Consider the following 25,928-nt stretch of genomic DNA (forward strand, 5'->3'; position numbering starts at 1 on the left):
CAGGGTCATGAATTTGAGCCCTATGTTGGCGTAGAGTTTACTTAAAAAAAAAAAAAAAGAATAGATTTGAAAAAAATATTGTGAAATAAAGGAAGAAAAAAATCCTGAAAAAATATTGGTAGAATTAATTTCAAGTACAAAATATAAGCAAATTGAATTCTCATAGACTGGAAATATTTTTCATATACTTCAAAAAAATCTGAAGATGTCAGTGCCTTTATATCACACATTTAAAAAAAAAAGCCACTCTAGAGTTGAGAGGTCAGCCACAAGTTTCAAAGATGCCATGCAAAGGAAAAAGCAGTTCCAGGAAAGAGGGAATAAGTTCCAGGGGTGACAGTTCTGACAAGAAGACTCAAGACCCAAAGGTGGTGGCAATGCAGTAAAGGTCACATTCTGTGGGGAAAAATGTGTGAAAATCATGGAAGCCATGGATAAGTTAAAGTCTAGAATGAGATTCAATGAAGTGAAGATATAGTGAAGATAAAGCCAGGGCACTTGGGTTGGATGACCAGAGGTTCTATGATGGGACCATTTCAAGAGGCCTTACTTGCCTGTAAGTGGGTTGGATAAGCCTGTGTTTACAGACCCTCCAGTTAGGATGAAATGTGGATATTATTATGGTTGGAGGGAGAAAATAAAATTGTTCAAAAGACTGAAAAAAAAATTGCCTCTGGGAGGCTCGGATTTCAGCCTTGATGAAGGAGGTAGGTTTGTTCTGTCAGACGAAAAGCTGATGATAGTGGTAGAGAGAGCAATGTAATCCTCTTCTAGGTAGGGCAACTCCACTTCATTTCTATCTGAGAAATGGACCCTTCACATCCTTTGATTCTATTGTAAAGAAGACTTAGCCTCAAATCACCCACTTGATGTTTTAGACATAGATTTTGTCTAGTCACTGGAGAAGCCCTACAACTATGCTCTAAACAATGGCTTTCAAACTTTTGTGACTACAGTACCCAATAAAAAAATACATTTTATCTTGAGAGCCAGTATACATACACTCACATAAATGATGCAGACTTCATGAAACAACACTGACTTTTACCATGTGGAATGAGCAGATATTTATTTTCTGTTTCAGCTCATTTTATTTTACTTTATTACATTTTATATTACTTTATTTTATTACTTTTTTTCTATTTATGCCAGATACTTCATAGAGTTAAAGTTCCTACTTGTTTCCAAAAGGCATTTAAAATAACAGTTCCGGGATGCTTGGGTGGCTCAGTGGCTGAGCGTCGTCTGCCTTTGGCCTGGGGCATGATCCTAGAGTCTTCGGGATCCAGTCCCACATCGGGCTCCCTGCATGGACCCTACTTCTCCCTCTGCCTGTGTCTCTGCCTCTCTGTGTATCTCTCATGAATAAATAAATAAAATCTTAAAAAAATAAATAAAATCACAGCTCCTATGAAATGTACAGGCATTTAAGGGGCTATTTGCTAGATGAATTTTTTCTAGAGACCTTTTTGGAGCAGTGATTTTCATATCAAGGTTTGGGATATTAATAAAAATTAAAAACAGAGACACATATACATGTATAAATATATTTCATACATATTATATACATATAAATGTGTATATGTACATACACACAAATACATTCATACACACACCTTTTTTCTGTTGATTTCAGTCAAGAATTGAAGGCCACTATCTGAGACTATACTGAGTTTCTTCAGTAATATAGAAGTAAAAATAATAAAATGTGACTCTGATCTTTTCCTTGCATGTCTGAGGCCTGACATGTTGTCCTGTACCCTCAAAGCTGGTCAGGACCTGTGCTCCTTCAGGCATCCCTTCTTTTAGCAACATCACCAACCTCTCCACCTTTCTCAGGAGGCCTCCTTTCCTGTGCCACATGATCCTATGCAACTGCTGCCCGTGTAATTGTGGCTGCATTCCTTGACAGTTCTTCCCTGCTACAGCAGTACTGGTAGCCTTGGAAAGCTGAGGAACACCTCAGGATACTTTTTAATTTCTGGCAAGGTTGTGCTTGGTTGGATAATAGCACAGCAAAGGCAACATGAAGGAAGCTGGTGGGGGATGCCTGGACTTTAGCTCACAAGAACTCCAGTTTTGATAGCACATTGGAGATCTCACTTGACCCTTCTTGCTGTTAACTTTTCTGTGACTATTTTCTCTCTTCCTTTGTGGGTAGGAAATGTTCTGTTAGGGAAACTAGCCTAAGTACTAAAAGATTGTCACAAAATTGTTTTACTATTTTTTTTTTTTTAGAAAAAGATTTTATTTATTTATTCATGAGAGACACAGAAAGAGAGACAGAGGGAGAAGTGGGATCCATGCGGGGAGCCCAATGTGGGACTTGATCCTGGGAATCCAGCATCAGGCCCTGAGCCAAAGGCAGACGCTCAACCACAGAGCCACCCAGACATCCGTACTATCTTCTTTTTTATTGTATCAGGTGACTTCCCAGACTATTCTGTTGATATGGCAACCCTCCATATTAGGGAATGGAGAAAGGGGGAGCATCAGGGATTTGCAGGCAGATGGGACATTTTGAGGTCTGTGAAAGATGAGTTCAAGTTTGTGGGTTAGGAACACTTTTTTATAATGTATTACTCCTAACAGTCTGGTCTCTGTAGCTGAACAGCATCATTTGGCTTCTATCTGTCTGTCTAAAAATATATTCATGCTTATTTAATATTTAGGTAGATTTTTAAAATGCCCACTGAATCTTTCCTTCATTCCTTTATTTTACCCAATTTATCAGAATCTCCTAGATGTTCATGGCAAATCTTTTTCTCTTTTGTTTTTTTTAGATTTTCCTCCTTTATTTATTTTAGAGAGGGAAAGAGACAGTACAAGTGGGGGCAAGGGAGGAGCAGAGGAAGAGGGACAAGCAGACTCTGCACTGAGTGTGGGGCTTGACTTGGGGCTCAAACCCACGACCCTGAGATCATGTCCTGAGCTAAAATCAAGAGTCAGAGGCTTACCTGACTGAGCCACCCAGGTGTCCCCTTGGCAAACCCTCCTACATTGCTTCTTTCTCATGGCCCATGCCCTTGCAAGCATGCTTCTTAGACAGCTACTCTAACAAATGAAACTATTCTTTCAAAAGTTATCAAAACTTTAAAATGACTAAATTTATTTTTGATTATGGAAAATTTCAGAAATATACAAGAGTAATGAGATTAGTATAATGAACTTGTTCATTAGCCAGCTAAAATAGTCATCAACATATTGCCATGCGTGGTTTCTTCGTCCTCCCTATTCCCATGACTTTTTTCTTAATTCACATTCTCTTGACTTCTTTGAAGTGCTTAATTTAACTAAACAGCCCTTTTTCCTTCAAATGGACTCTTCCCTTAGCTTCTGAGAATTTACAGTTCTCTGGACCTTTTCTTATGTGTTGGATTATTTCTTCTTAATTAGAAAATGCTAAAGTGTCATTCTGGAGAGGTGTCTTCTCTTATGAAAATGTGCAGAATTTAAAAGTACAGATCACTTATGCTTTTCAGGCCAAACTCTGGGAATAAAGATTGGATCACCCTGAGCAGATACAGAGGAGTCAGGAAAGTAGAGAAGGTAGGAATTAGGAAGATAGAGCCCAGTGTGGGCTGTTGGCACCTGGGAAGACAATGTTGAGGAAAAAGATTTTCTCCTTATTAGTGAAGAGTTCTAAATTTTGTGAACTTTCATGAAAGAGTTTATGCCATTTGGTTACATCTGTTAAAGCTAAACGAATGTCCACACAATGACCCAGTAATTCCAATTTTATCTAGCAGAAAAATTAGGGCACATATCTACAAAAAGATATACAAGGATGTTCACAGAAGTTTTTTTTTTTTTTTATTATTATTTATTTATGATAGTCATACAGAGAGAGAGAGAGAGAGGGGCAGAGACACAGGCAGAGGGAGAAGCAGGCTCCATGCACCGGGAGCCCGACGTGGGATTCGATCCCGGGTCTCCAGGATCGCGCCCTGGGCCAAAGGCAGGCGCCAAACCGCTGCGCCACCCAGGGATCCCTGTTCACAGAAGTTTTATTCAGCATTCTAAGTACTTGCATCAGCCCAAATGTCTGTCAATAGGAAAACGGATAAACAAAATACAGTATATTCAAGTAGTGGAATTCTGTTCCTTATAAAAAGAAATACTGATGCATGATGCAATCTGGATTAATCACCGACACAAAGTGTATACTATGGAGATTCCATTTAGGTGAGTTTCAATAATAGGCAAAAGTCATCCGTAGTGTTAGATTCACAGTTCATTCTGGTAGAGATGGTATTGACTGAGAAAGGGGTAAGAGGGAGTCATCTCAGGTGTTGAAATGTTCTCTATTTTGATTTGGTGGTGGATATACAAATACATTAATTTTGCCTATTCTTCCACATAATTTAAGTAGAATCATCTAGGGTATATCTCCCCAATATTTCTTTTTTATATCAATTTTTAAATTTACATTTTATTTAGTTAACATATAGTAATATTGGTTTCAGGGAGAGTATTTAATGATTCATCACTTACATATAATACCCAGTTGTTCATCATGATGAGTATTCTCTTTAAAGCCCATCACCCATTTATCCCATATTCCCTACCAATCTCCCCTCTAGCAATCCTCAGTTTGTTCTCAATTGTTTTTTTTTTTTTAAGATTTTATTTATTTATTTGAGAAAGAGAGAGAGAGAGAGCACACAAGCAGGGGCAGTGGCAGAAGGAGAGGGAGAATTAGGCTGAGAGGGAGCCTGATGTAGGGCTTGATTCTAGGACCCCAGGATCATGACCTGAGCCAAAGGTCATGCTTAACCAACTCAGCCACCCAGGTGCTCTTGTTCTCTATTAAGAGTCTCTTATGGTTTGCCACCTTTTTTTTTTTTCCTTCCCCCTTCCCCGATGGTCATTTGTTTTGTTTCTTAAATTCCACATGAGTGAAATCATATGGCATTTGTCTCTCTCTGACTGACTTATTTCACTTAGCATCATAGACTCTAGCTCCTTCCACATTGTTGCATATTTCATTCTTTTTGATGGTTGAGTAATATTCTATTGTATATGTATACCACACCTTCTTTATCCATTCATCAGTTGATGGACATTTGGGTTCTTTCCATAATTTGGCTATTGTTGATAGTGCTGCTATGAACATTAGGGTGCATGTGCCCCTTCAACAAAGTATGTTTTTATCCTTTGGGTAAATATCTAGTCGTGCAACAGCTGGATCATTGAATAGCTCTATTTTTCACTTTTTAAGAAACCTCCATACTGTTTTTCAGAGTGGCTACACCAATTTGCATTCATGCAGGGTGTATTCTTTGATCACAGAAGTCAGAACTTTACCTGGGATGTGGTTATACAGATGGACACATATAAAAAATCATCAGTTTGTAAACTTAAAACTCTATATGTATGTATCTTAGAATGTAAGTTTTTTTTTTTTATGTTTCTATTCTCAGGGTTGTAGCTGGCAATTAATGTTATTGTTAGTCTCTGAAGATAAGCCTTATGCTCCAAGTTCTCCAGAGCAACTAGTCAGTTTACATCCTGAATCTTCTTTATCTCATCTGAATCTTCCCCCTCAGTAAGTCAGGGAGGTGGGACTTACAGGTTGTGGCTCAGGTGGAAAAAGGACATTGATGTAACAGAACTAGTTCTCCATTGAAAGTCCTGCCATTTCTATTCATTTGCAAAGTCTTTCATGATGGCCCTCTGTGACATCTCATCTAGACTTTAATAGCCACCTTCACAAGAGCCACAACTGCAGAGGCTGCAGGCAGAACTACAGACAGTCATTGCCTGCTTAATGGCCTCCCAAAGGCAAACACTTTTTTACCACCCTGGAAGTCAATTTCAGTGCTCAACCCACTATTTTTATTCTGCTATTCTCACCTCTAGTGACATTATTGTGGGGTTTTTCACTTATTGGTACTTACAAATGGTTATTTGGATGAAATGTGACTGTCTCTGCACAGAAGTTTGAACTGGCTTGTTTGTAAGGCAGCATCTTCTCATGTGCACACAACAGAAAGGTTGTTGCAGAAATATATCCTGAGTATTAGTCTAGGTGTTTTGTTTATCAAATGTGTTACCTGGAAGGGACAAGACAGTAGCTTCATTTATTTATGTAGGAACTGGAATTCTTCCCTCATAGGTCATAGGAAGACCATAGGCAATGACCCCCTTCCTGTTATCTACCTGCCTAGCTACTTAATGGAACCATTAGTGTTTATGGAAACATTTTTCTTACTTGCAAATTATATATTTAATAACGTGTTTAACAAGTAATAGAAGAATATGGTTTTAAAAAATCACATAGAATGAGTTTGTCCAATGAAAAGTTACTCTCCTTCCTGCTCTTGACCTTTGTGCCTGTCTTTTCTTTTTTGGGACAACCATGGTGACTGGTTTTTTATGCAGCCTTCCACAAATATTCCCAGTATATACAAGCATCTTTATATCACTGCCCTTAGTCATGATTATTTAAGTAATCTAAGTTTATCAGCTTAATTGAAGTATGTATGTAAAGATACTTTATCAGTGAATATAAACCAGCATTTGAAAACCTGCTAAAGTCATTCTAAAACTTCAAATGTATTAGCTTTTTCTATCCATACTGATTTTTCTCTTTGTTCTAAAAAAAGGTCATTGAGTAGACAGGAAATTACTTGCCAGACTTTGAGTGATCCAAACCTTCATTGCAGGCCCTACAGGGAGAATATGCCCAGCATGGAACTCAGCATAGTCTAGATTTCCTGGAGGTTAAACATTACTACCTTAGATAGAATTAAGTGGTAGCTGAGGATGAAAGTGAATGGTAAAAAATGGAAGAATAACCTTTTTCCAAACTCCAGAATACCAATTCTTCTTAAAAACTCTTTCATGTAACTGGGCAGTCCTTTTTTGACTGCTGTCTGTGAACTCATCAACTCTGTTAGCTTCTTTCTCCTCCTCCTCCTTCTTCTAAGATTTTATTTATTTATTTATTCATGAGACACACACACACACACACACACACACACACACACACACACACACACGGGGGTGGGGGCAGAGACACAGGCAGAGGAAGAAGCAGGCTCCACACAGGGAGCTCAATGTGGGACTCGATCCTGGGACTCCAGGATCACGCACTGGGCCAAAGGCAGGCGCTAAACCACTGAGCCGCCCAGGGATTCCTTCTGTTAGCTTCTTAAACACATCATAGCTGACCTGCATAATAACTCTGCCAGGTATTTATTTTTTTTCTCATTGCCAATTTACAGAAAAAAGATTTTATAGAAAGAGTTTCTGTTCATTGTCACAGAGCTAGAATATAATTTAAGCTGAGTTAGGGTCTGAATCCTGGTTGTCTTTATCCCAAAGCTCGTTTCTTCCTACTTGATGCTGACATTCATGCATAACTTTACCAGTTTCCAAAGCAACTAAGGTCTAGCCTGTTTCATGTTGGAAAATCAACATAGGGTCAAAAGTTCCTGGGTGATATTTTAAGTTTTGAAAAAAAATATCTAGAGTGAGAGGAAACATGAAATTGCATAATGGCTGAATGAAGCATTTGAATACTTCTTACCAATACACCCATCCCTGCGCATTCCCACCTGACGTTTCTACTTTAAGGTTACAAGGTTCAGGACATACTGTGGACCCTTGTGGTTCTGGTTGGAGATATTTAGGTAACAGAAGTCTAGGTAATAGGGATCACTATAGGGGTCAGTTTGCATAAGACTGTTGGATGAGGCAAGTTCTAACCTTGGAAAGTCTGTTAGAAAATCTGGTTCTCCTGCTCTTTCTTTGTCATGGAGGTGACTGATCTGTTTATATTATTTGTAAACATTTATAAAATCTAAATTTGAGGCTCTAATTTGCTTAGAAGTTTTATTTTTATAACTTTTTATTTTCAAATAATTTGAGACATCAAAAAAGTTACAATATAGTTCAAAGAGCTCCCTCTACCCTTCACCTAGGTTTTCCTAATGATAATGTATTGTGTAATAATAATATCAAAGCCATTATCTAAGCCAGGAAATTAACGTAGGTATAATACTACTAATTAACTTACAGACTTTATTTAGTATCATTTTTCTAGTCCAGGATATCATCCAGGATCCCACATTGCATTTAGTTGTTTTGTTTCCCTTGTCTCCAGCCTGTGACAATGTGTATGTGTCTGTATGTGTGTGTGTGTGTGTGTGTGTGTGTGTTTGTAAACTTGACACTTTCAAGGGTTTCTAGTCAATTATGTCATCCCTCACACGGTGTTTGTCTGATATTTTCTCATTATTTGATTGAGATTATGCATTGCTGGCAAGGAAACTACAGAAATGATGTGTCTTTCTTAGTGCACCATGTTGGGAGATATATGATATTGATGTTTTATTATTGGTGATGTTAACTTTGATCACTTGGTTAAAGTAGTGTCTTACAGATTTCTACACGGAAAGGCTACTATTTTCTCTTTTGCAATTAGTGTCTTATGAGGAGACATTTGGAGACTATGGGTTTGTCCAGCTTTGATTTTAGATTCTTCCTTCCAGCCTAAGCCAAAAGAGTTCTGCACTGGGTATTGGACCAAAACCTAATTATAACCATGGTTGCTCTCTGTGAGTATAAGATACTATGATGGGGGGAAGTAGCTGGTCTGAGGCAGGGTTTGAGTGTTCCCGAGTTTCTTGGTTTAACACTGTCTTCTTACTACTCTTTCCAATTCCTAAAGGACTTTTAAGGTTTAGTCAAAATAATGGACCTTTAGGAAGTAACTTGAATTTTATGGGCCTTAGTTTATTTACCTATACAGATAGGTAGGACAGACACCTCAAAGCCTCTTATTCTTACTCATTCCCTTGGCTAGTAAGAAATTAGAAAGGAACTTTCCAAAACCACCCAACCCCTCCACCCAGCTAATCCTATTCATCTTTCATGTCCCAGCTCAAATAACAGTCTCAGGAAAGTCTTCCCTGGCATCACAGCTTGGGGTACTTGTCTGATCAGTCATACAGCACCCTCTACTTGAGCTTCCGCAACATTCATTATAATACATGTAACAACTTCTTCAAAGTTTGCTTTCTCTACACTGTAAATACTATAAGTTTGGTTTACTTTGATACCTGGCTTTTACCACCATGACTATTACTTATTAGTCAATAATCCTAAATCATTAGAAATGTGCACAATCACATGTGCTATGGAATTGGGCAAGCTTGAAAAAGGGAAAGAAAGCAAAAATAAAAAACAGTAGCTTTTATGGGAGACTAAGTTATGCTCCTTCCCCTGCCCTTAATCTCTGGAATTTGTATTATTATATATGGCAAAGGCATTTTGCAGATATGATTAAATTAAGCACTTTGAGATGGGGAGATGATCTGAGTGGGTCCTAAATGTAATCACAAGCATTCTTATAAAAAGGAGGTAGAAATTTGACCACAGGAGAGAAGAAAGTGATATAATCATTGGACAGTAGATTGAGTTATCTGCTTTGAAAATGGAGGATGGGGACGCAAGCCAAAGAATGAATACAGGTGGCCACAAGAAGTTAGAAAAAAATCAATGAAATAGATTCTTCTCTCAGAGCCTACAGAAGGAGCCAGCCCTTATGACACATTCATTGTGGCTCTAACTCTGGACTTCTGGCCTCCAGAACTGTAAAAGATAACCTTGTGCTGTTTTAAGTCATTGAATTTTTTATTTGTTACAAGGGCAATAGGAAACTAATATGGGTTTTAAAAAAGAAGAATGTATCAAAACCTGAAAAAAACAACAAAGTTACAATGAGAATGACAAGCACATAGGAAAACAAAATAATTCATAAAAGTAAGACATTACATTAATTTTAAATATATATTAACTAACATAGCAAAGGCAGCATTCCACAGTTGGCTCAGGACAACATTGTTGAGGCACTGAAGCAGCATCTTTTTGAAAATCAGGGGAGGGCTGACTGCATGCCCACATGCTAGAGAGGAACTCTGCACCTCTGCCAAATGGTGCATGGCAGACTTGTTTGAGGAATTCTCACTGAATTTGGAGACCTCAGTACATCCTAGTAGTGTCATAATTTTATTTTTTTTATTTTTTTTTTATTTTTATTTTTTTAGTGTCATAATTTTAATTTGTGAATGCCAATTTTTATAAATTCATAATAACTAGTATGTTATTAAACCATATAAAAAGGAAGTATATATAATTCCACATTATTTCCTTGAAATATAACATCAGAGTGTGGCTCTAGGAAGATCTGTAGGGGGCATAGACCATGATTAGAGATACACTGGACAGAATGATTCCTTTTTTCTCCAGCTTTATTGAGATATAATTGACATATGACATTGTATAAGTTTAAAGTGTACAATGTGATGATTTGATACATGTATGTATTAAGAGATGTTTACCACAGTAATGTTGTTAACATACCCTTCACTTCACATAATTACCATTTTGTTGTTGTAATGGTGAGAATATTAAACCTCCAATGTCACAGCAACTTTCAAGCATACAATATGGTATTGCTGACTATAGTTACCATGTTGTATCCTAGATCTCTAGAACATACTCCAGAACATCTCATAGCTGAAAGTTTATATCCTTTGTGCAACATCTCCCCATTTCTCCCTCTCTTTAGGCCTTGCCAAATACCATTCTGCTCTCTGTTTCTGTGAGTTTGATGTTTTTAGATTTCACGTATATAAAGAGAGATCATATGGTATTTATTTTTCTCTGTCTGACTTATTTCACTTCACATTATGCCCTCAAGGGACCATCCATGTTGTCACAAATGGCAGCATTTTTTTCTTTCCCATAGCTGAATATATACACACAATCCATCCCTAGATGGACACTTAGGTTGTTTCCATATCTTGGCTATTGTGAATAATACTACAATGAATGTGGGATTGCAGGTACATGAAGACAGCAAATTCATTTCCTTTGGATATACACCTAGAAATGAGATTTCTGGATCATATGGTAACTATTTTTTTTTTTTTTATTTTCTGAGGAACTCTCATACTGTTTTCCATTGTGGTGGTACCAATTTACACTCCTACCAAAGTGCATCAGGATTCCTTTTTCTCTACATACTCATTTGTTATTTCTTCTGATTTTGATAATGGCCATTCTAACAGGTGTAAGGTGATACCTCATTGTGGTTTTTTGGTTTGCATTTCCATGATGATTAGTGATGTTGAGCATCTTTTCATGTACATTGGCCATTTGTATGTCTTTTTTTAAGAGAGATGTCAGTTCTACTCCTCTGCCCAATTTTAATCAGATTGTTTTCTTACTACTGAGTTGTAGAAATTCTTTCATATTTCAGATCCCAGCCCCTTATTATATATGTGGTTTGCAAATATTTCCTCTGTTCTGTAGGTTACCCTTTCGTTTTATTAGTGGTTTTCTTTGCTGTGCAGAAGATTTATAGTTTGATGTAACCTCACTTGGTTTTCAGTTTTGTTGCTTGTGTTTTTGATGTCACGTCCAAAAAATAATGGCTGAGACTAATACCAAGGAGCTATTTCCCAAAGCTTTTTTTCAAGAAATTTTGTGATTTTAGGTCTTAAGTTTAAGTTTTTAATCCATTTCAAATTCATTTTTGAATGATGTAAAATAGAGATCTAATTTCACTTTTCTGTCTGTGGTTATCCAGTCTTCCCAACATTCTTTGTTGAAAAGACAATCCATGCCTCACTGAGTACTCTTGATTTCCTTGTCAAATATTACCTGACTTTATGCTAAGGTTTTACTTTTGGGCTCTCATTTCTGTTCCATTGGTCTCTAATATCTATCTTTATGCCAGTACCATTCTATTTTGGCTACTATAGCTTTACAATGCAGTTTGAAAGCAGGAAGTATGATACTTCCAACTTTGTTCATTTCAAGATTGTTTTGGATATTTAGAGTCTTTTGTGGTTTCATACACATTTTAGGATTGTTTTTTCTATTTCTGTGAAAAATACCATTGGAAATTTGATAGGGATTGCCTTGAGTTTAGATAGCTTTGGACATCTTAAAGTATTAATTTTTCTGATCCAGGAACATGAGATTTCTTTTCATTTTTTTTGGTGTCATCCTCAATTTCTTTCATTAAAGTTTTCTAGTTTTTGGTGTACAAATCTTTTATCTCCTTGATTATACTTATTCCTAAGTATTTTACTGCTTGTGATGTAAATGATATTGTTTTTTAAATTTCTTTTTCAGGTATCATTTGTTAGTGTGTAGAAACACAACTGATTTCTTTTTTTTTCACAACTGATTTCTATATGTTGATTTTGTGTCTTAAAATTTTCACGAATTGTTGACTAGTTTTACCAGTTTTTTGCTGGAGTCTTTAGGATTTTCTCTATATAAGATCATATCATTTGTAATGAAAGACAATTTTATTCTTTCCTTTCTTATTTGAATGTCTTTTATTTCTTTTTCTTGCCTAATTGTTCCAGTACTTTGTTTAATAGGAGTGGTGAGTGTGGGAATCCTTGTCTTGTTACTGATTTTAGAAGAAAGGCTTTCAACCTTTCACCATTAGTATGATGTTAGCTGTGGGCTTGTCATAAATTGCCTTTGTTATGTTGCTGTGTATTCCTTCTATACCCAAAGTTTTGAACATTTTTATAATGAAAGGATGTTAGGTTTTGTAAAATGCTTTTTCTGCATTTACTGAGATGATCATATGATTTTTGTCTTTCATTTTATTTGGAGAAGTAGTCACCTCTTCAAGACTTTATAGACTAGCTTCCATGAAGAAAGGTCTTCATCTGCAGATGGAGACATGCTGGAATGCACTGTGACCCTGGGTCTAGTCATGTAGATAAGTATAGGGATGTGTGGGGACTCTTGGTCCAGGAGAGTGTGATGTTAGGCTGCTTAGGTTCACATCATCAATAAGTGCATAGTCCTTGTCAAGAGTGTGGAGCTTCACAGTGGCTGCAAAGGCTTTGGTGTCTTCAGCAATGCCTACAGGTCCAGCAGTTAGGGACCAGCATGGGTAGTGGTGGTGGCTAGAGCTGGCTATGTGCACATTCAACTGTAGGGACCAGCTGCAACTGCTTGTATAATGAGAAGGGCTGGTTGCAAGTATACCTCTAATGGTGGGGGCTAGGACCAGTAGCAAAGGCTTGGGTCGACTGGGGGTGCACTGGTAGTTGTGTGGCCCTAGATGTTGGTATGTATTCCTACAGCTACAGGGTCTCCCAACAGCATGCACAAAGAAGTGGAGGCTGGTGACAAGGGTTGGGCAGGAGGCATGCAGGTGCACTGCTGGGGGGCTTGCTATTAGTGTTTGCATTGGTGTAGGCCAGCAACTGGAGGTAGGGCTAAATATATGTCCACAAGCAGCTGTGGGGCCTTGGTTATCTATATGTTCTTCCTGACTGCAAGATCTCACCATGGGTATGCACACAGTAGTAGAGACCGGTGACAAGAGTTAGACTTGTGGCATGCAAGTACACAGCTGGATGGGCTAGCTCCGAGTGTGCACACAGTGGTATGGGTCAGCTGTGCATGTCTAGGCCGGTATCTTGCATTCATGCAGCCTCAGAGGACTGGGCTAGCTGCTGGCGTGGATCCCAGGCTCCATTAGGGACCAGAAGGAATTCAGATGTCTGGCATCTGGGTATGCAAATACCTGTAGGGTAAAAATCATTGAAATCTGCAGGAGTCCACAGCTATAATGGCCACTGGTTTCTTCAGTGGTGAAAGTAGCTGGGTCCTCTGCAGAGCAGGGTACCAGGAACCATGTCACTCCTGCCCATGGTCAATAATGGTAGCTCCTGCCTTCATCCTTGTTCCTAGCCAGTTCTATATACCTCAGCTTTGTCAGTCTCTGGATGGAGTAAAACCAAAGCACTCCTGAAAGGCAGAATTCTGCTCTCTGTTTTCTGGGGAGGAAAACTCTAGCTGGAGAGTTCTCTCTTGTACTGAGCAGCACTAGCCTGGGGGATGGGATGATGCAGCCAAAATGAAGCTGTTTTTCCCTTCCCTTTTTGTGTGGTTATTCTCAGGGTTTTTGTTCCATGGTGTTGCTGAAGTTTCTTGAGTGGACTCCTGATCTCTCCCAGGTCTTCTTTTGTTTGTGGATAGCTGTCTAATGGTCAATCTTTGTCAGGTACCTGGGCTTGGCCTAGTTTACTGTTTGGTGACGTCATTCCAGAAATTTCAGTGATCTCTTTTAGTTTATGATTTAAGAGCCATAGTGAAGGTTCTGTACTTTCTTGCAAAGTTATGGTGGCTTATTTCTTGCCACACTTCCCCTTCAGCATGCCTCATTTTCCCCTGGGCTGTCTTTCTGTGTAGAATACAATTCTTGAATTATAATCCACGTGGAGGGAAATGAATGTTGAAAAGTACCTTCTTGGTCAGCAGTCCTAACATTTTATTTCCCTTCCCTGCCACGCTGTGATGCTGGACCATGGACTTGGAATCCTGCTAACAGTTCTCATTTACTCAACTAGTGGCTCTTACATCTTTGTCCATCGGAGTCATTGTGCATAAGTAGGAATACTATAATTGGATTCTTGGACTTCACATTTACTGAGTCAAAGTTTACTGGTGTAGTGCATAAGAATCTGTATTTTTTCCCCAAGGTCTACCAGATGATTGTTATGTGTCTCTAGGTTTGGGAATCATTGTAGCAGATGGTAAAAATATGTGAAGCCATAGAGCATATTTTATTTCTCTTTCTATTTTTCAAAGCTCTGATGCCAGTCTCTAGTCCTATATTATCAGTATATATTTTAATAGATCTGCAGAGGGGTTCTTCAATTACAATGAAAGTAAGATTTTTAGGTTTTCTCAGAGAAGAATTAAAAATGTTATTATGTGGCTACTATTCATTGATGCTGCTTTGTGCCAAGTATTTATGTGTATTATTTCTAGAACTTTTAACAAAGTTGGATGGGAACATTCTCTAAGAGGTATATTTTGGAAAAAGAGGATAAAGTTCCCACAGGGCAATTTTTAGTTAGGTGCCAGGATTATGGAAAGAACTGAGTCACATAACTAAAATCTCAGCATGTATTAGGATTTTTTCCTTTGGGTGGAATTCTTAAATATTAATTGGAGCTGGACGAAATACCTTATATATTAAATGATCGTTTGATGTACAGAGGTTTACCTTCTTTCATATGGCAGCTGCTTCTCAGTCTGCTTTGTACCTGTCCTTTTCTCTTTCAATTATTAACAGTTGGAGAGCATGGGCACTCCACCCTGGGCCTTGTTTGTCCATGCTTTCCTGTAGGTCATCTCACCAGTCACCTGTGTGAGGACCACTGAACTATTCAGGAATGCCATGTTTGTATGTCTTTGTGCACAGACATTTGCAGTTGGACATCTACCAGGGCATCTGCCTATTTACAGTTTGGAATAGGTCTGTGGCTTTCCACCCCACTCCCTGTTTTCTTCTCAGATGGAGCCCTTTCCCAGCTCAGTGAGGGCCACCCAGTTATGCAAACCATTCACCTGCTTATAGGACACATTCACCAATTGTGAAAACCAGAAACCTGGGAAATATCTTTAGTTTTCTTCTCTCTGTCACCCCTCATATCCAGTCCATTGGCAGGGACTGCTGGTGTACCCTCTAAAATATTTGCCCAATCCCTCTATGTCTCCACTGCTGTCTCCTAACCCAGTCCCCATCACCTCTGACCTTGAATTCCATTTTTCTTCCTCTGTAACTTGTTCTCTATAGTTATTTCATAAAAACATAAATCAGACAAACCCAGTCCTTGCTTAAAACACTTCAAAGGCTTCCCTCAGAACTTAGAATAAAATCCAAAACATTAACATTGTCTAAAGGCCTTTCACGGTGGCTCTTTGCTACCTGTCAGATCTAACTGCTTCTTTCTCACTCTTCTCAGAGCCCCAGCTATACGGGCTTCTTCCCTGTTCCTCAAACATGCCAATCCCTTTGCTGCCTCTGGACCTTTGTGCATGCTTGTTTCCTCTGTTTGAAATATTTTTTCCCTACTTTGCATAGTAAGATCTTCTCGCCCTTTGGGTCTCAGTTCAAATATTACCTTTTCACAATGGCCTTACCAAAATAGTCTATTGGATCACCTACTTCTTTGTTACTCTGTTGTGATTACTCTTAAATTTTAACACAAGCCATTGAATGTATTCTAATGTATAGATTTAATTAGTATCTACATATTCTTCCATTAAAACAATATGAAAAATGTAGTATGCTTTCATGTCTTCTGCTTCCTCCCATTTTCTCATTTCCTGTATTGATTTCAACTGGAATTTAGTTTCAGGTTATTTGGGTATTTTAACCGACAATTATTTAGACTGAAGAATACATTTTTGTAATATTTCATATACCTACTTATTCCTCTGAGCTTCGTTTTCTTTTTTCTGAAGTTCAATTATTCATTTTTCCATGGATTTATGGGTAACAATAAATTGAGTTCTTTCATGAAAGGTGACTTTATACATTTGCCAAAATTCTATCCTTAAAACCTGTACATACATAGTATATAAATTAATTCAATAGAAAATAATTTTGGGAAAAATTTAATGGATGAACCAATGGATACAGCTGAAGACTCAAGCTAAACAAATTTCTTACAACATAGCACAAAGAGATGAAGAGATAAATAAATGGAAAAAATGGACAAATGTAGGAATATGGAGTTAAGAAGAACAGATACAGAAATTGTAACATTTGATTAGCAGGAGTTTTAGGAGAAAATCCAATCTCTTGGAATGAGAAGTGGAGTGAAGGATATGCCCAGAGAAATGAAGGAAATTTCCTAGAATGGAAGGCAGATAAAAGGGCCAACAGAACCATATAAATATGTACTTTTTTTTAAAAAAAAGATTTTATTTATTCGTGACAGATACAGAGAGAGAGAGAAGCAGAGACACGGGCAGAGGAAGAAGCAGGCTCCATGCAGGGAGCCCGACGTGGGACTCAATCCCGGGTCTCCAGGATCACACCCTGGGCTGAAGGTGGTGCTAAACCACTGAGCCACCGGGGTTGCCCTGTACTTTATTTTTTTAAAAAATATTTTATTTATTTATTCATGAGAGACACACAGAGAGAGGCAGAGACATAGACAGAGGAAGAAGCAGTCTCCTCCAGGGGAGCCCAAAGTGGGATTCAATCCCAGGACTCTAGGACCCTGAGCCGAAGGTAGATGCTCAACCACTGAGACACTCAGGTGCCCCTAAATATGTACTTTAAATCCATATTTAGATACATAGCAGTTAAAGTTAAGAGCATTGGGTGCCAGGCTGGCTCAGTTGGTAGAGCATGTGACTCTTAATCTTGGAGTCATTAGTTCAAGCCCCCTGTTGGGTATGGAGCCTACTTGAAGAGGGGAAAAAATAATATCAAAGTTGACATGAAAATTCCTGTGTCAGACATAATTTTACTTCACAGGACACTATATTGTATGAGCCATATGTTCACTCAGTGCTAACTTTTGAGTGTTTTCTGTGTGCCAGGGATTGTACCAGAGTTTTAGAGGCATATGAAAGATGATTCTTGCTTTAAAGAAATGCCTTGTCTGGGAAGGGCAATAGATTAGTGAAGAACTGTAACCAAAGGGTGATCAATGGAAAAATAGAGTCTACAATATACAGATGGAGCAGCCCAAGGGAGTAATCAGTCTGGTTAGGGCTGTAAGCATGTCCCATTCAATTGAAGTGAGAAATCTAGAAGGGGACAATAATATGCAAAGAATTTTTTTTCTTTTCAGAATACAGTTCTTTGAATTGCTTTAGTAATAAGGTGTGGGCATGAAAGACTGGCAGCAAGAAAGATACATACGTGAGTTCTGTTAGCTGCAGTCAAGTTACTAAGTTTAACGTGGTCACTGGAGCAATGCATAGAGACCCAAATGATTTGTGGAAAGCTTTCAACCACAAGCAAGCCACGAAGATAATTGCAGACTAAGGGACTAGGTCTAAATACCTTTGGGATTCAGTTATATCTGTGAGAAAAAAGAGAAAGATCAAATAATTTTTCTAGAAATTTTAGGAAAGATACATTGTTTCTTTTTTTTGAATATAAAACTGTTTATTGTTTACTGTTTATAATTAAGTGAGCAATATATAGCTGGATAACACTCTGATTACTACAAAGTTACTGTTTTTTCCTGGCTTCTGCTGAACCATTAACCCAAATTCTGAGAAGATTGAGCCTACGTGTAAGAAATGAGTTGGGATAAAGAAAACACGTGCAGGTTAAGAATTTGAATTTCAAAAGCCTGTTCACCCATTTATTCCAGTAGGCCCTCAATTGCCAACATCTCCAGCCATCTGATTATGATTAGGTTTCCATGAATGAAGTCTTAGGCATACCATGAATCATGACCTTTTAGTCCCACTTTGTCCCATCTAGTCAGTCTCTTCTAGGGATGTAAAGGAATCAACTTGTAAAGGAATAGTTCACTGGAAGGACCTTATAAATGTCTTTTAATTAATTTTGCTTACCTAATTAAAACACACTAGAACTTCTCTAGTTTTCTCATTTGGGTGGAGAAATTGTTGGTAGTGATAAAATTTTCCTTTAAGGGGTTTTGCAAATAAACTTGCATTTATTTAAATGTAGATATGGATATGGATTCTGACATGACTGCTTTTAAGTTGTCCAATTTAAATCATTTACATTATATTTAAATTGTCCAATTCATTACAGAATCATCTATTTGATTTGAAAGGTTAGAGCTTGAGGAAAAATGTCAACCTAACTTGAAGTGATTTATTTCTTAGGTTGCTCCAAATGATGGCATCCCAGAAACATGAGCTATCCATGGTTATGAAATGTTTTGTTTTGGTGAATGCTTAAAAAGAAAGAAAAAGAAAGGAAGAAAAGAAAGAAAAAGGAACGAAGGAAAAGAAATGCACCTATATATGTGTTATATATATATGTGTGTGTGTGTGTATATATATATTTTGTGTGTATATATATATATATATACACACACTCTCTCTCTCTCACACACACACACACACACACACACACGAAAACAAACAAACCTCCAAATAGCAAAAAAACCAGAATGGTCCTTAGGCATATAGAAGTTAAATACAAATTCTGATTGAGTAACTACTATGGAGATTTCCCCTGATATTTAGAAAAGCTGTTCTCCAGTGCAAAAGAAATAATATATGGTTTCAAATGATAATATGATGGTCAAAATAATATGTAGTCTCAAATATTCTTTTCTGATAAAGCAACTAAGGAAGTTTTTATTTATTCAAAGTGCTAGAGAGAGAGCTAAGAGGAACCTAGGCTTGCCTTGTTCTGGGAACACTGTTAGATTAATATCAAATCATTCTGAATACCCAAGAAATCAATCTGAGGACTGACAGAGCAATCTGCACAACTAGAGGAAGAGAAAAATCCACACAGAGGAAGGTAGGAAGTGTGGGGACATAGTTTGGGGAAGAAATGTACACAGGTGCTGCAGAGGGGAGGGAGCCTTGGTTGCAGAGAAAGGTGAGAAAGAGTGGAGCACACAGGATATGCACAAGGAGAACACTTCCCCAAAGCCATTGGCTGGGAGAAAGAAAGGGGCTGATTTTCATGAGTTTTTGCAAGTAGAGGTGCTCAAAGACTGGAGTTTTAGAGATCAATGGACTTGGCTGGGATAGAGTCCTGAGGGTGCTGCCTTGCTCCTCAAGAGAAGGCATGCAAGCAATCCCCAGGGCAGTTAGTGTGATGTGATGATAGCCTAAGGCACATGGGGAAAAATTGTTCATTCTTCTTGGAGCACATCTGTGAGAGGTGGTGTTTGCAGAGACACTTCTTCAGGGATAAAAGAACTGGATGGGGGTCTTTAATTCCCTCTCCAACACCTCAGCATAAGTCAAGAGACACATGCTGAGGGCAGGCAGCTAACCCAGACACTGACTGTTTAGCCTGTTTTGCTCCAAATCCCATGTCCCTGCATTTTAGTACAATTGCCCTTCTTGGTCAAACCTGCATCAGCACAGCAAGACCCTTGCTACAGGGCGTCTCTAAAGTTTGGAATTTTAAAAGTCAGCAGGCTCAGCTGGGATAGAACCCAAAGTGCACTGCAGTGCTCCAGACAGACAAGCAACCTAGAGGCAGAGAGGATGAAAACAGCCATCTGAAAAATGCCTGAGATGCAAGAGGAGAAAGTACTCACTCTTCTGGGAGTGCTTCCCTAAGAGCAGCAAGCATGGAAGCCCCTCTCTGGGGACAAAGTAGATGGCTGCCACCATTTCCCTCCCCTAACCCTCAGCACAGACCAATTTCAGTAAACAGCACAGTGCCAAAACTGGCTGCCTAACCTGCTTACACCAAGTCCCATATCCCTGTGCTCTGCTGGTACTGCTTTTCTTGGGCAAATGTTCCTGAGGACCAGTGCAGCAGGCCCCCTCCCCAGAAGACCAGCAGAACATCTGTATGCACCATGTCTACTGACCATAGAGTTCAGCAATGCTTCAGTTCTAGTGTAAGTAGTATCAGGTCTCATTTAACAAGCAGACCAGAGCATGCCTAGTTAAAACTCTACACACTCTGACCAAGGTGCAAACACTGCCCACTGCAGGCAGTTGGTGAAAACTTTTATAATTTGGGGAAGGAAACAGATATACAAATCCAGGAGACACAGAGAACTCCTATCAAAATCAACAAAAGCAGGACACCAGCACAACATATTGTAGTAAAGTTTGCAGTATGTAGTGATAAAGAAAAAAATCCTAAAAGCAGCAAGACAAAAGAAGTTCTTAACCTACAAAGGAAGATCCATAAGGCTAGCTGCAGATTTCTCCAAAGAACCTTGGCAGGCCAGAAGGAAATGACATGATATATTCGATGTGCTGAATGAGAAAAATCTGAAGCCAAGAATCCTCTATCTATCCAGCAAGACTATCATTTAGGATAGAAGGAGAGATAAAGAGTTTCCCAAACAAACACTAAAGGAGTTTTTGACCACTAAAGCAGAAATATTAAAGGGGACTCAGAGTGGGAAAGAAAGACCAAAGGTGACAAAGATGAGAAGGGAATAGAGAAAAATCTCCAGAAACAATGACAAAACGAGTAATATAATGACACTAAGTACATATCTATCAATAATTACTCTGAATGTAAATTTACTTAATGTTCTAATCAAAAGATATAGGGTGTCAGAATGCATAAAAAAACCCAGGACCCATAAAATCTTAAAAAAAAAAAAAGAAGAAAGAAAAAAAGAAAAAAGGGGCAGCCCGGGTGGCTCAGCAGTTTAGCACCACCTTCAGCCCAGGGCGTGATCCTGGAGACCCGGGATCCAGTCCCACGTCAGGCTCCCTGCATGGGGCCTGCTTCTCCTTCTGCCTGTGTCTCTTCACCCCCCCACCCCGTCTCTCATGAATAAATAAATAAAATCTTAAAATACCAAACAGGATCCATCTATATGCTGCTTATAAGAGACAAATTTTATTTATTTATTTTTATATATTTAAATTCAATAAATTAACATATAATGTATTATTGATTTCAGAGGTAGAGGTCAGTGATTCATCAGTCTTATATAATAACCTGTGTTCATTATATCACATGTCCTCCTTAATGTTCATCACCAAGTTACCCTGTCCCCCCACTTCCCTCCCCTCCAGTAATGCTCAGTTTGTTTCCTATGTATAAGAGACTAATTTTAGACCTAAAGATACATACAGATTGAAAGTGAGGGGATAGAGAAATATTTATCATGCAAACAGAAGTCAAAAGAAAGCTGGAGTAGATTATGCATACCAGACAAACTAGATTTTAAACCAAAGACTATAACAAGAGATGAATAATAATAAATATGATAATATTATATAATGTATATATAATATATATAAAAGGACTTATCCACCAAGAAGACCTAACAATTATGAATATTTGTGCCTCCAACATGGAACACCCAACTATGTAAAACAAATATTAACAAACATAAAGGAAATCATTGATAATAATACAATCATAGGAGAGGAATTCAACATCTCACATCAATGGACAGATCATCTAAGCAGAAAATCAATAAGGAAACAAGGGCTTTAAATGACACACTGGACCAGATGAACTTAACAGATATATTTGGAACATTTCATCCTAAAACAGCAGAATAAACATTCTCTTCATGTGCACATGGGACATTCCCCAGAATAGATCACCTATTAGGTCACAAATAAGGCCTCAACAAGTACAAAAACACTGAGATCATATCATGCATATTTTCTGGCCACAATGCTAGGAAACTTGAAGTAAACTACAAGAAAAAATTTGGAAAGACCACAAATACATGGAGGTTAAACAAGATGCTACTAAAGAATGAACGGGTCAACCAGGAAATCAAAGAGGAAAAAAAAAAAAAAAAAACAACACATGGAAACAATAAAAAAGGAAAACATGATGATCCAAAACCTTTGGGATGCAGCAAAAGTGGTCATAAAAGGAAAGTATATAGCAATATAGGCCTACCTGAAGAAGCAAGAAAATTCTCAAATACACAACCTAACCTTACAACTAAAGGAGAAAGAACAACAAACAAAGCCTAAAGTCAACAGAAGAAGGGAAACAATAAAGATGAGAGCAGAAATAAATGATATAGAAACAAAGAAAACAGTAGAACAGATCACTGAAACCAGGAGCTGGTTCTTCTTTAAAAAAATTGATAAAATTTACAACCCCCTAGCCAGACTTATCAAAAAGAAAAAAGAAAGGGCAAAAGTAAATACAATTGGGATCCCTGGGTGGCGCAGCGGTTTAGCGCCTGCCTTTGGCCCGGGGCGCGATCCTGGAGACGCGGGATCGAATCCCACGTCGGGCTCCCGGTGCATGGAGCCTGCTTCTCCCTCTGCCTGTGTCTCTGCCTCTCTCTCTCTCTCTGTGTGACTATCATAAATAAATAAAAAAATTTAAAAAAAAGAAGTAAATACAATCACAAATGAAAGAGGAGAAATAACAAACACCACAGAAATACAAACAATTATGAGAGAACATTATGAAAGATTGTATGGCAACAAGTTGGACAATCTGGAAGAAATTGTTAAGTTTCTAGAAACATATAAATTACCAAAACTGAAACAGGAAGAAATAGAAAACTTGAACACACCGATAACCATCAAGGAAATTGAATCAGTATTCAAAAATCTCCCAATAAACAAAAGTCCAGGGGAATTCTACTAAACATTTAAAGAATAATTAATACTATTTTTCTCAAACTATTAAAAAAATAGAAATGGAAAGAAAACTTTCAAACTCATTCTATGAGGCCAGCATTACCCTAATCCCAAAACTGGACAAATACTCCACTAAAAAAGAGAACTAAAGGCCAATATCCCTGATGGACATCAAAGCAAAAATTCTCAAAAAAATTCTAACAAATTGAATCCAGCAGCACATTAAAAGACTCATTCACCACAATCAAATGGGATTTATTCCTGGTCTGTAAGGGTGGTTCAATATTCACAAATGTATTAACAGGATATACCACATTAATAAAAGAAAGGATAAGAACCATCTGATCCTTTCAATAGATACAGAAAAAGCATATGACAAAGTACAATATCCATTCATGATAAAAACCCTTAACAAAGTAGGAATAGAGGGAACATACCTCAGCATCACAAAGGCCATATATGAAAAACCCACAGCTATTATCCTCCTCAATGGGGAAAAACTGAGAGCTTTTCCTATATGGTCAGGAACAAGACAGGATGTCCACTCTCACCACTGTTATTTAACACACTACTAGAAGTCCTAGCCTCAGCAATCAGACAATGAAAGAAATAAAAGGCATTCAAATCAGCAAAGAAGTCAAACTTTCACTATTTGCAGATGACATGATACTCTATGTAGAAAACTCAAAAGGGGGACATGTGGGTGGCTCAGTGGTTGAATGTCTGCCTCTGGCTCAGGGTGTGATCCCAGAGTTCTGGGATCACATCGGGATTCCTGCAGTGAGCCTATTTCTCCTTCTGCCTATGTCTCTGACTCTCTATCTGTGTCTCTCATGAATAAATAAATCTTTAAAAAAATCTTAAAGTCTCAACAAAAAATTGCTACAACTGATACACAAATTCAATTAAATTGCTGGTTACAAAATCAACATACAGAAATCTTTTGCATTTCCATACACCAATAATGAAGCAGCAGAAAGGGAAATCAAAGAATTGATCCCATTTACAATTGCACCAAAAACCATGAGATACCTAGGAATAACCTAATGAAAGAGGTAAAAGATCTATATTCTTAAAACTATAAAACACTAATGAAAGAAATTGAAGATGACAAAAAGAAATGGAAAAACAGTCTATGCTCATGGATTGGAAGAATAAATATTTTTAAAATGTCTATTCCCACCCAAAGCAATGTACACATTTCATGTAATCCCTATCAAAATACCAGCAGTTTTCATAGAGCTAGAACAAATGATCCTAAAATTTGTATGGAACCACAAAAGACCCCAAATAGTCAAAGACATCTTGAAAAAGGGATGCAAATCTAGAGGCATCACAATTCTGGACTTAAAATTATGTCACAAAGCTGTATTGATCAAGACAATATAGTACTGGTGTAAAAACAGACACATAGATCAATGGAACAGAACAGAAAACCCAGAAAGGAACCTTGGTCAACTAATCTAGGAAAGAATAGCCAATAGAAAAAAAGTCTCTTCAACAAATAGTGTTGGGAAAACTGGACAGCAATATGCAAAAGAATGAAACTAGACCACTTTCTTATACCATACACAAAAATAAACTCAAAATGGATGAAAGACCTAAATGTGAGACAGTAATCTGTCAAAATCCTAGAGGAGAACACAGTCAGTAACCTTTTTGACATTGGGCATAGCAACTTCTTACTGGATGCGTCTCCTGAGGCAAGGGAAACAAAAGCAAAAATGAACTATTGGGATTTCATTAAGATAAAAGCTTCTGCACAGTGAAGGAAACAATCAACAAAACTATAAGGCAATGCTCAGAATGGAAGAAGATACTGCAAATGACTATCTGATTAGGGGTTAGTTTCCAAAATCTATAAAGAACTTATCAAACTCAACACCTACAAAACAACTAACCCAGGTAAGTAATGGGAAGAAGACATGAATAGATATTTTTGCAAAAGACATCTAGATGGCTAACAGACACATGAAAAAATGCTCAACATCACTCATCATCAGGGAAATGCAAATCAAAAACCACAATGAGATACCACCTCACACCAGTCAGAATGGCTAAAATTAACAGAGGAAACAACAGATGTTGGGGAGGATGTGGAGAAAGAGAAGCTCTTAACACTGTTGGTGGGAATGCAAATTGGTACAACCACTCTGGAAAACAGTATGTAGTTTCTTCAAAAAGCTAAAAATAGTATTTCCCTATATTCCAGCAATTGCACTACTAGTATTTACCCAAAGGATACAAAAATACAGATTTAAGGCACATGCACCCTGATGTTTATAGCATCATTATCAACAATAGCCAAATCATGGAAAGAGGCCAAACATCCATTGACTGATGAATGGTTAAAGATGTACATGTATCCAATGGAATATTACTCAGCTATCAAAAGAATGAAATCTTGCCATTTGCAACAATGTGGATAGAACTAGAGGGTATTATGCTAAGAGAAGTCAGTCAGTCAGAGAAAGACAAATACCATATAATTTCATTCATATGTGGAATTTAAGAAATGAAACAAATGAACATGAGGGGAAAAAGAGGAAAACCAAGAAACAGAGTGTTAACTATAGAGAACAAACCGAGGGTTACCAGAGGGGAGGTGGGTGGGGGGAATAAGTGAAATAGGGGATGGGTATTAATGAGGGCACTTGTGATGAGCACTGGGTGTTGTATGTAGTGATGAGTCACTGAATTCTACACCTGAAACTAATATTATAGTGTATATTAACTACCCGGAATTTAAATAAAAACTTGAAAAAAAAAAGCAGGTTACAAGAACCCCCCCCCCCCAAAATCCACAAAATAATCAGTGCTGTATTGCAAAAAACTCTGCTATTACTCCCCCAATAATA

The 25,928-nt window shown here is 37.9% G+C and overlaps 1 pseudogene; it reads left to right on the forward strand.

The window, feature by feature from the left end:
• Window positions 1–281: 281 nt before the first annotated feature.
• On the forward strand, window positions 282–3,500 carry LOC121479080 (annotated as a pseudogene).
• Window positions 3,501–25,928: the final 22,428 nt, after the last annotated feature.

The sequence above is a fragment of the Vulpes lagopus genome, chromosome 19 (assembly GCF_018345385.1).
Source record: "Vulpes lagopus strain Blue_001 chromosome 19, ASM1834538v1, whole genome shotgun sequence".
Lineage (NCBI taxonomy): Eukaryota > Metazoa > Chordata > Mammalia > Carnivora > Canidae > Vulpes > Vulpes lagopus.